Raw genomic sequence first — 9212 nt, forward strand, 5'->3', positions numbered from 1 at the left:
GTGGGGGTGGGGGGGGTCACAAGGTTAGCTCGCACAGGGCGCCTGAACACACAAGGACGAAGTTAAACAGATTTATAAATTACTTCTCATCTTAACCCTTCCAGTACTTATCAGCTGCTGTATGCTCCAGAGGAAGTTGTGTAGCTCTTTTCAGTCTGACCACAGTGCTCTCTGCTGACACCTCTTTCCAGGGCAGGAGCATTTTTTTTTTATGAGGATTTGCTCTTGCTCTGGACAGTTTTTCTCTCCAGAGCACCCTTTTAAAATCTATATAGAATATATTTTTATTATTATTATTTAGGAATTTTGGAATCTCCTGTTACAATGTATACACATCCTTGGTGATGCAAATTAAATTGTGGACATCGCTGGACAACTGTCTAGAAGAAGGAGGTGAAAGATGCCTGTACGAAGTAAGTCTAAGAGACCTACAGTTTGAACTATTGTATTATCAAATCTATTACGTAGGAAAGTCCTGGCTGTGTCTGGTATCGTAGCTCAAGTAAATGTCTGTAAATGACTGGGGCTGAGCTGCAGTTCCAGACACAGCCATTGGACAAGAGTAGCGCTGTTTCTGTTTGCAATATGTTTGTACAGATACTATATGAATTTGGGGGGTGGGTAAATATATATATATATATATATATATATATATATATATATATATATGAGTTAGAAGTCTGTGACAACCTGAAGGAGACCTGTGGAAAAGTCAAAAGTCAGTAACCAGCCTGGAGGTTTCGGATTGCAGGAGATAGAAAGCCTCAGAGAACTCTTGGTCCCATAGTCTACAGTCTAAACCTGGCGGTAAGCTAAAGCTCCGGGAGAAATTACAACAGTCCGTCCCAAGTCAGTGTGAGGGGTCTCAAGTAACAAGTCAAAAGCCCAAAAGCAGAAGTCTAAAGTCTAGAGTAAGTAAAAATCAGTCAAATGAAAAGCACTCCCAGCAAGGCAAAAGATTTCCAAAGGTTGCTCTGCATTTCCCCTGCTCTGATTTGTACTGTAAAGGATTACAACATGTATCCTTACCTCAATAAAAGATAGTTTTCTTCTGTAACCTTGCAACTATGGTGATTATTGTCTCCAGCGCTCAGTCCAGGAGAACTGGAGGTGGTGGTTAACATTACCCTGGTGTCACAAACTGTGCATCACTCCAGTACATCACACACACACACACACACACACACACACATATATATATATATATATATATATATATATATATATGTGTGTGTATATATATATACTCTACTACTATTATGTAAGTATAGATGACCATATAATTTTTTGAAGGACTTTTATCAATTTCCTTAAAAAAAATAAAAATAAATTAATGAATAAATAATAATATTGAGATTTTTTTTCTTCTTATTAGCTCCAGTCAGCCAATGAACATTATATTGTGGCAAAACACCGAAACCTTATGCACAACTATGTAGATGATCTGACGTTTAAGCTGATGCCATATAGTGCAAGTCACTGCCGTGTCTCTGTAAGTATCTTATCATATCTTTCTCTATGACACAATGACAGATACATAGTATATACATGTATATAGATTATTAGTACATGTGGCAGGATGATGGATGATGCAGTATTATTATATGGACACAGAGGGGCATTTATCAAAAGTGAATTTGCTTTTAGTCCAGTTTAGATGAAAAAAGTTGCGGGGAAAGTGGCGGCCGTTAATGAATTCCCGCTGAACTGCTCTGGTTAAAAGTAGCAGAGCAGTGGCGGGCCGTGCGATAATTGTATTATATGTCGCATGGACCTTATTACAATTGTCGCATAGAGAGATATAGGGCAGGGTTGAATTGCCCGGTGATTTCTTCTATATCTGGTCCGTGCGACTTTCTTGTGACTTTTTGCAGAAAAGTCGCACTTGATAAATTAGTGACCACTGCACAAAGTGATCTAAGTCATTTGCAGGATAAGCTGTCATTTTCAATAGCAGCCTTTATTTTACCATTTATTCGAAAACAAGGAAAAAAAAGAAAAGAAAGAAAAAAATAATATATATATATATTTTTTTTTTTTTTTTTGATTGAACATGTGATTGCTTGTACAATACTCAATGAGGGGATTTATCAAGTCCGGAGTCTTTGACCACCTCACAGTTGGTGTAGATTATAGTTTTAACAATTTTAACTTAACTAAATGGTAATAAATTTGGCACGCTCATGACACCATGCCCACTTTGCACCACGCTCTGTTCATTTATCGAGTATGGCGCAAAGGTGGCGTCGGCGCACAATGAGGGATTATCCTGTTTGCTATGCCAAGATTTGTGGTAGCCACGGGGTGGTGTTAGTAGAAATACCTGATCACTTCGTGATGCCAGGGCACCGTTATCCTATAAATGGTCCAAGGTTGGAGACAGCTTCTCCTGGGCCAGACACAGGGACTAAATGAACACACGGTTACGGATAACTGGATAACTATTGAGCAGGGCACAGATGGTATTACACATACAGCTGGCTTTAGAGAGAGTGCAGTGTAACCCCTTGGGAGCCCTGTTGCCTTGCTGGGACTTGTGGTGCTTACACCAAACAGATTAAGGGTGGGTTCATACCACATTTTTGCAATACAGTTCCCATATCAGGATTCCTCAAAACCTGACTAAACTGCATCAAAACGTGTGTACAATTTTTAATCCGTATACGTTTTGAAAAATTATGTCTGGTTGCATCCGTTTTTTTAAGAAAAAAGGTATACGTTTTTAACTTTTCATTCCATTATGAATAAAGTTTCACATTTGATTGAAATTTCAAGAAAAAAAACTTATATGTTTTAATACGGTTTTTCACCCAGACCAAAAAACGTGGTAGGCTACGGTTTTGGGTACGGGGAAAAAAACTGACAAAACCGTACAAGATAAAAAACGGACACAACCTGATACATCTTTTGGCATACTGTTTTCAATGGAGAGTCAATGCCTACGGTTTTCAATACGGTTCCGTACGGTTTTCAAATAGAAAACGTATGCAGGAACTGTATTGCAAAAAACGTGGTGTGAACCCAGGATAAGACTGACTTGTGAGACGGAAAGATGAATCCTGGTAGGTAGGGTCCTGTCAAGGTACAGAAGCCTTTTCCGCAGGGACATGAACTTCCACCGTGTCAGTGATCCTTGCAGGATGACCAGAGAGATAAGATTTGAGCTAGGCCTTCCCTTGAGGCTTCTCCACACAGCACAACATACCTGAACCGAACTGTAGCTCAGGAGCCACACTAGGGTGAACTGGGGTAACTCCTCCCCCCACTACACTATATAGGGGAGACTTTAGGGGTTCCATTGGCAGGCAGGTTCACATGGGGTTCACTGCTTTCATTTAAGGATACAGTAACACATAAAAACATATATACATATAAGAACAATATAATGGATTAGAAAAATATATTACTTTACACTAGAATATAACTATAATTAATATAACAACAATTCCTTTGCTGGGCCCAACACTGTATACTACCAAGCTGCCCGAGACAGTCACATGACAGCTATTGGTGCTGGGACACGATACAAAGTTTTAAAAAAGTCACCAAATGTTTGTAAAAAATGGTTGTCTGCACAAAAGAAAAAGTGACTTTTTGACAAATACGCCAGAATAAGGGATGATAAATACCCCAAATGTATTGCACAGTGGGTGGTGGTGATTAGGTGATGGAAAGTTTTGGTTGCTTGCCTTGGTATGACATATAATTCTAGACTTCTAAATGTTCACACAACTGAATTTTTAAGCAGAATCCGGCATAAAATTTTGTTTTCAATGGGATTCTGCTGCACCGTGCACACGGCGGAATTTCCGCGGTAGAAGTTAATTCTTTTGGCGGAATCCTCTTGGAAATGCACTATGTCGTCAATGGAGAAGGCTCATTCCTGAGTGGTCCTTGCACTGCTATTTGTGCAGTGTCCGTCTGTGTTTTCCAGGTAGACATTCTGCAAAATGTCAGGAACCATGGATGTGGAATCATGGCTCTTGGGTTTTTGGACTCACACAAGGCTTCGATTGTCAGTAATTTTATGGGTTGCGGCATGACAAAAACACTCCAATACCCATCATTGTAGTGCATTGTAGTGCGACACAGATCATGTGATTCATTGTGAATCTATTGGTTATCACTATTTTACCGAGAGCCATGAAGAACATTATGTGGATCAATGGATTTAATAAAAACAAATGTATATGCTTATTATTGTATGTATATGCTTTTTTATGACTCTCCCCCCAGGCTAAGCACATTAAATGAAAAAACTTACTTGGAATAACCCTTTTAATAAACTAACAATTAAAAAAAAAGACATTGGCTAGATATAAGCAACTCTCATGCTAGCCCCAAATATCTTAATTATTCCTTATGAATGGTTGTACCTGATACTACATGTAATTCCATGAACCAATTTCCTCCCCAGGATATATGAGTTTGGGGGGGGGGGGGGGGGGGTTAACAGTCTTTGGAGCTGGATTCTGATGTGATCCTACTCCGTACCAGGCTGCCCCAGCTGGTATTGCAGCTAATAGCATAGTGTGACTATTGACCCTTTAGATCCCGCAATCAAAGTCAATCACAGAACCTAAAGTCAGTAAAATACTGGTGACTAAAGCTGATTGGGACAACTGTTTGCGACCACTGTAGTGCAATCGCTAGATCTCGATCAGGTGACATGACGTCCGGAGGTGTGAATCTTCAGGCTGCTTTGGCAGGCTGGAAAAATAGACCTTCGATAATACTGAACAATGCTGTGCTGTGCTATAGAACAGCACTAAACAGTGTTAGCCATCTAACGATTGCAGGTAATAGTTCCTTATGGGAACTAAAAAATAATTTAAAATATTAAGGGGGTACTCCGCTGCGTCACACCCGCCCCCTCAATGCAAGTCTATCGGAGGGGGCGTGGCAGCTATCACACCCCCTTCCACAGCCTTGCATTGAGGGGGCGGGTGTAACATCATGAGGGGGCGGGGCTATGACATCACGAGCTCCCGGCGCTGGCTCCAGCGTTTGGAACAGTTTGTTCCAAACGTGGAGTACCCCTTTAATGTAATAAATGTGAATAAGCCTAATAAAAGTTTGAATCGCCCACTTTTCCCATTTTTCAAATAAAATAATTAAACAAAAATAAACCTAAACATATGTGATATCCCCACTTATATAAATGTCCGAACTATTAAAATAAATGAAACTGCACGTCAATGGAAAAGAAAAAAATAGGTCATCAATACATTTTGCTTGGAAATCCCCTTTATAGGGGAACAGAAAAACAGAGCTGATTTCTTCCCAAAAAAAAAAAAGCACCACAATTGTCCTCAGGTTGTGTGTGGTAAAACAACCTGGCTCCATTTACTTCAATGGAACTGAGCTGCAATGCCACACACAACCTAAGGACAGGGGTGGCACTGTTTTTCGAAGAAATTAGCTTTTCTAATTTCGAATAATTCTTTTATCTAAGTGTCTGAGGATTTCTAGCTCTGCCCACTATTAGGTTTATAAATGTTTCTATTTTTTCCATTTCAAGGCATTCTCGGTGTCTGAACCTTGGTATATTGTGATGGATAATGGGATCAATTATTGCAATCTCCATAACCTTGTGGAAGGTAAGAAGAGAGTATATTATATTTTGATGATGCCCTATATACTATGTTCCAGTATCTAGTGAATGTATCTTTCATTTCTTTGATTTATTATCAGGATCTGGTTTGGACTCGGTTCCAGGATTTTCGGAATTTACTAATGACTTCAGATGTACCCAGTATTCTTCAGCCAACTGCACCACATACTGATTGATGATGATGATGAAGAATAAACCAGCAGCTTAGGTGGCAATGATCTGTTCTAAGTAACATGGTTGCTTTTGTTCTCCTCTATAGGGAACCTCAAATCTTCATAGAACTTTGTTGAAATCCTATCATATCAGCAAAAAAAATCTTTACTGAGCTGTCTAGAAGCTGGGAGGATAGGAATTAAATCCTTAAATGGGTGCTCTGCTGCTGACCATCTTATCCACTATCCACATGATAGGGGATAAGAGTCAGATCGCAGGGGGTCCGATCGCTGGGATCCCTCGTGATCTCCTGCCTGACACCCCGAGAGGTCAAACAAAGAGAGTCATCGTACCGGACAGGAGATAATGGGGGGTTCCAGCTGTTGGACCCTCAACAGTCAGATACTTATCCTCTATCTTGTGGATAGAGGTCCAGAGGATAAGATGTTCAGCAACGGGGTACCCCTTTAATGGTATGGTCACATGTAACTTACCCTACCTATAAAGGGGAACTGTAGCCCAGGCTACTAAATAAAAAAAGTCAAAGCTATCTTCTGCCGATCCCCTGGTGCCACTGGAATTGGTTTCCTCTCCTCTGATGTGGTATTCGTCCAGCTTTTGGTGGCCAACACGTCACACTGCGCTCACCTATTCGCCGACTTCAGTGAGGTCCCACCACGGCAGGTAATAGGCTGAGCGGCAGCATAATGAAACGGGCCCGAGCGCCAGGAAGGAGGACGGCCCAGGTCCATTACATGGCACTGTTGCTCAGACTATCACTGGCCGAGGCGGGACCTCACTGCAGCCGTTAAATAGCTGAACACTGTATGACATGTTGGGCACCAAAAGCCGGAAGAAGACCGAGGTCAGAGGACAGAAGAGTGATTCCAGCAGCACTGGGGGAGCGGCAGAAGGTAAGTTAAAGTATATAATTTTTTTTTCTGTGCCCCTAGCGGCATGAAACAATTTTCTTAATGAGCACCCCTGCACATAAGTGCCACCTGTTGTCCTGCTTTTGTTCTGTCCGTTGTCCTTGTGAAATAAAAAGGCAATGTTAACTACAAGATGGGTGAGAGCGGTATTCTTTACTTCTGCCAGTGATTATTTCCCTTCTGTTTGTGAGGAGCAGAAGCCTCCAGCAGTTCTGGACTGATGTCTTCCCTACAAATGACAAATTGTTTGCAGTTCCTGTCCCACCTTTACCCGTTCATCTGTAACTAGATGAAAAATAATAATACAGTTCTGCAGCGGTTTCTTCCCTTGTCTACACCTGACACCACCATCACAGCCGCACTGTCTCCTCCGGCAGCTGAAAGTGTTTTCCTTCAGTATAATGTTATGTGATGCAGTAAACCTCACTCTTCAGGGGAGAAATCAGACTTTTTTAGATGCCTGGATTATTCTACTTTGGTAAAATATGGCTGCCGCGTATATGTCTCTTCTCATATATGACCCATGAACCAAGGTGGAGTCTAAACCAATTAAGGACAATGGATGTAAGTGTACATTTACGTACTGTACATGAAGGGAGCACAGGAGTTGCACTTGCTTTATGCACGGCAGGTCCTGGCTGGTATCAGCAGCCAGGGACCCCGCCAGTAATGGCGGACACCAGCGATCTGCGGCAATTATGGGGGTTCAGGGGGACTTCCAGAGAGGTACCAGACCAGAGAAAAAGATTGTTGATAATACTGATAAGTGCTTTTTGGTCCCATCACATAAAAAAAAAAAGAAAAGCGATTTAAAAGTCACATATGCGCAAAAGTGGCACAAAAAAACCCCCCTGCAGATCATGGCACAAAAAAATTAGCCCTCATACAGCCTTGCATCCGGAAAAAATTGAAAGTTATAGGTGGTCTAAATAGGGAATTTTAAATATATTTATCTTGCAAAAAAAAAAGTTTTTTAAAAAGCTGTACAATAATAAAAATATATTGCAACATTTTTACCATAAAAGGTACAGCGTGAAAACGAAAACCTCCAAAATTTGCTAAATTGCGTTTATTTTTTTCTATTTCTCCACAAAATAATATTTTTGGGGGGTTTTGCCATACATTTTATGGTACAATGAGTGATGTCATTACAAAGTACAATTGGTACTGCAAAAAACAAGCCCTCATATGGGTCTGTAGTTAAAAAATGTAAAGCATTATGGCTCTAAGAAGGCGAGGAGGAAAAAACAAAAATGCAAAAATTTAATTGGCCCGGTCTAACTGGGCTGTGTCCTTAACCCCTTAAGGACTCAGCCCATTTTGGCCTTAAGGACTCAGACAATTAAATTTTTACGTTTTCATTTTTTCCTCCTCGCCTTCTAAAAATCATAACTCTTTTATATTTTCATCCACAGACTAGTATGAGGGCTTGTTTTTTGCGCGACCAGTTGTCCTTTGTAATGAAATCACTCATTATATCATAAAATGTATGGCGCAACCAAAAAACACTATTTTTGTGGGGAAATTAAAACGAAAAACGCAATTTTGCTAATTTTGGAAGGTTTTGTTTTCACGCCGTACAATTAATGGTAAAAATGACGTGTGTTCTTTATTCTGAGGGTCAATACGATTAAAATGATACCCATTATTATATACTTTTATATTATTGTTGCGCTTAAAAAAAAATCACAAACTTTTTAACCAAATTAGTACGTTTATAATCCCTTTATTTTGATGACCTCTAACTTTTTTATTTTTCCGTATAAGTGGCGGTATGGGGGCTCATTTTTTGCGCCGTGATCTGTACTTTTTTTTAATACCACATTTGCATATAAAAAACTTTTAATATATTTTTTATAATTTTTTTTTAATAAAATGTATTAAAAAAGTAGGAATTTTGGACTTTTTTTTTTCGTTCACGCCGTTCACCGTACGGGATCATTAACATTTTATTTTAATAGTTTGGACATTTACGCATGCGGCGATACCAAATATGTCTATAAAAAATGTTTTTTTACGCTTTTTGGGGGTAAAATAGGAAAAAACGGACGTTTTACTTTTTTATTGGGGGAGGGGATTTTTCACTTTTTTTTTACTTTTACTTTTACATTTTTTTTAACACTTGAATAGTCCCCATAGGGGACTATTCATAGCAATACCATGATTGCTAATACTGATCTGTTCTATGTATAGGACATAGAACAGATCAGTATTATCGGTCATCTCCTGCTCTGGTCTGCTCGATCACAGACCAGAGCAGGAGATGCCGGGAGCCGCACGGAGGAAGGAGAGGGGACCTCCGTGCGGCGTTCTGAATGATCGGATCCCCGCAGCAGCGCTGCGGGCGATCCGATCGTTCATTTAAATCGCGAACTGCCGCAGATGCCGGGATCTGTATTGATCCCGGCACCTGAGGGGTTAATGGCGGACGCCCGCGAGATCGCGGGCGTCGGCCATTGCCGGCGGGTCCCTGGCTGCGATCAGCAGCCGGGATCAGCCGCGCATGACACGGG

General features: G+C 40.5%; 1 protein-coding gene across 1 annotated transcript in view; it reads right to left on the reverse strand.

The window, feature by feature from the left end:
- Positions 1-9212, reverse strand: part of STEAP1 (STEAP family member 1) — a 265974-nt gene that overhangs the window by 68108 nt on the left and 188654 nt on the right. The gene's annotated exons all lie outside the window — the stretch shown is intronic.

The sequence above is a fragment of the Hyla sarda genome, chromosome 5 (assembly GCF_029499605.1).
Source record: "Hyla sarda isolate aHylSar1 chromosome 5, aHylSar1.hap1, whole genome shotgun sequence".
Lineage (NCBI taxonomy): Eukaryota > Metazoa > Chordata > Amphibia > Anura > Hylidae > Hyla > Hyla sarda.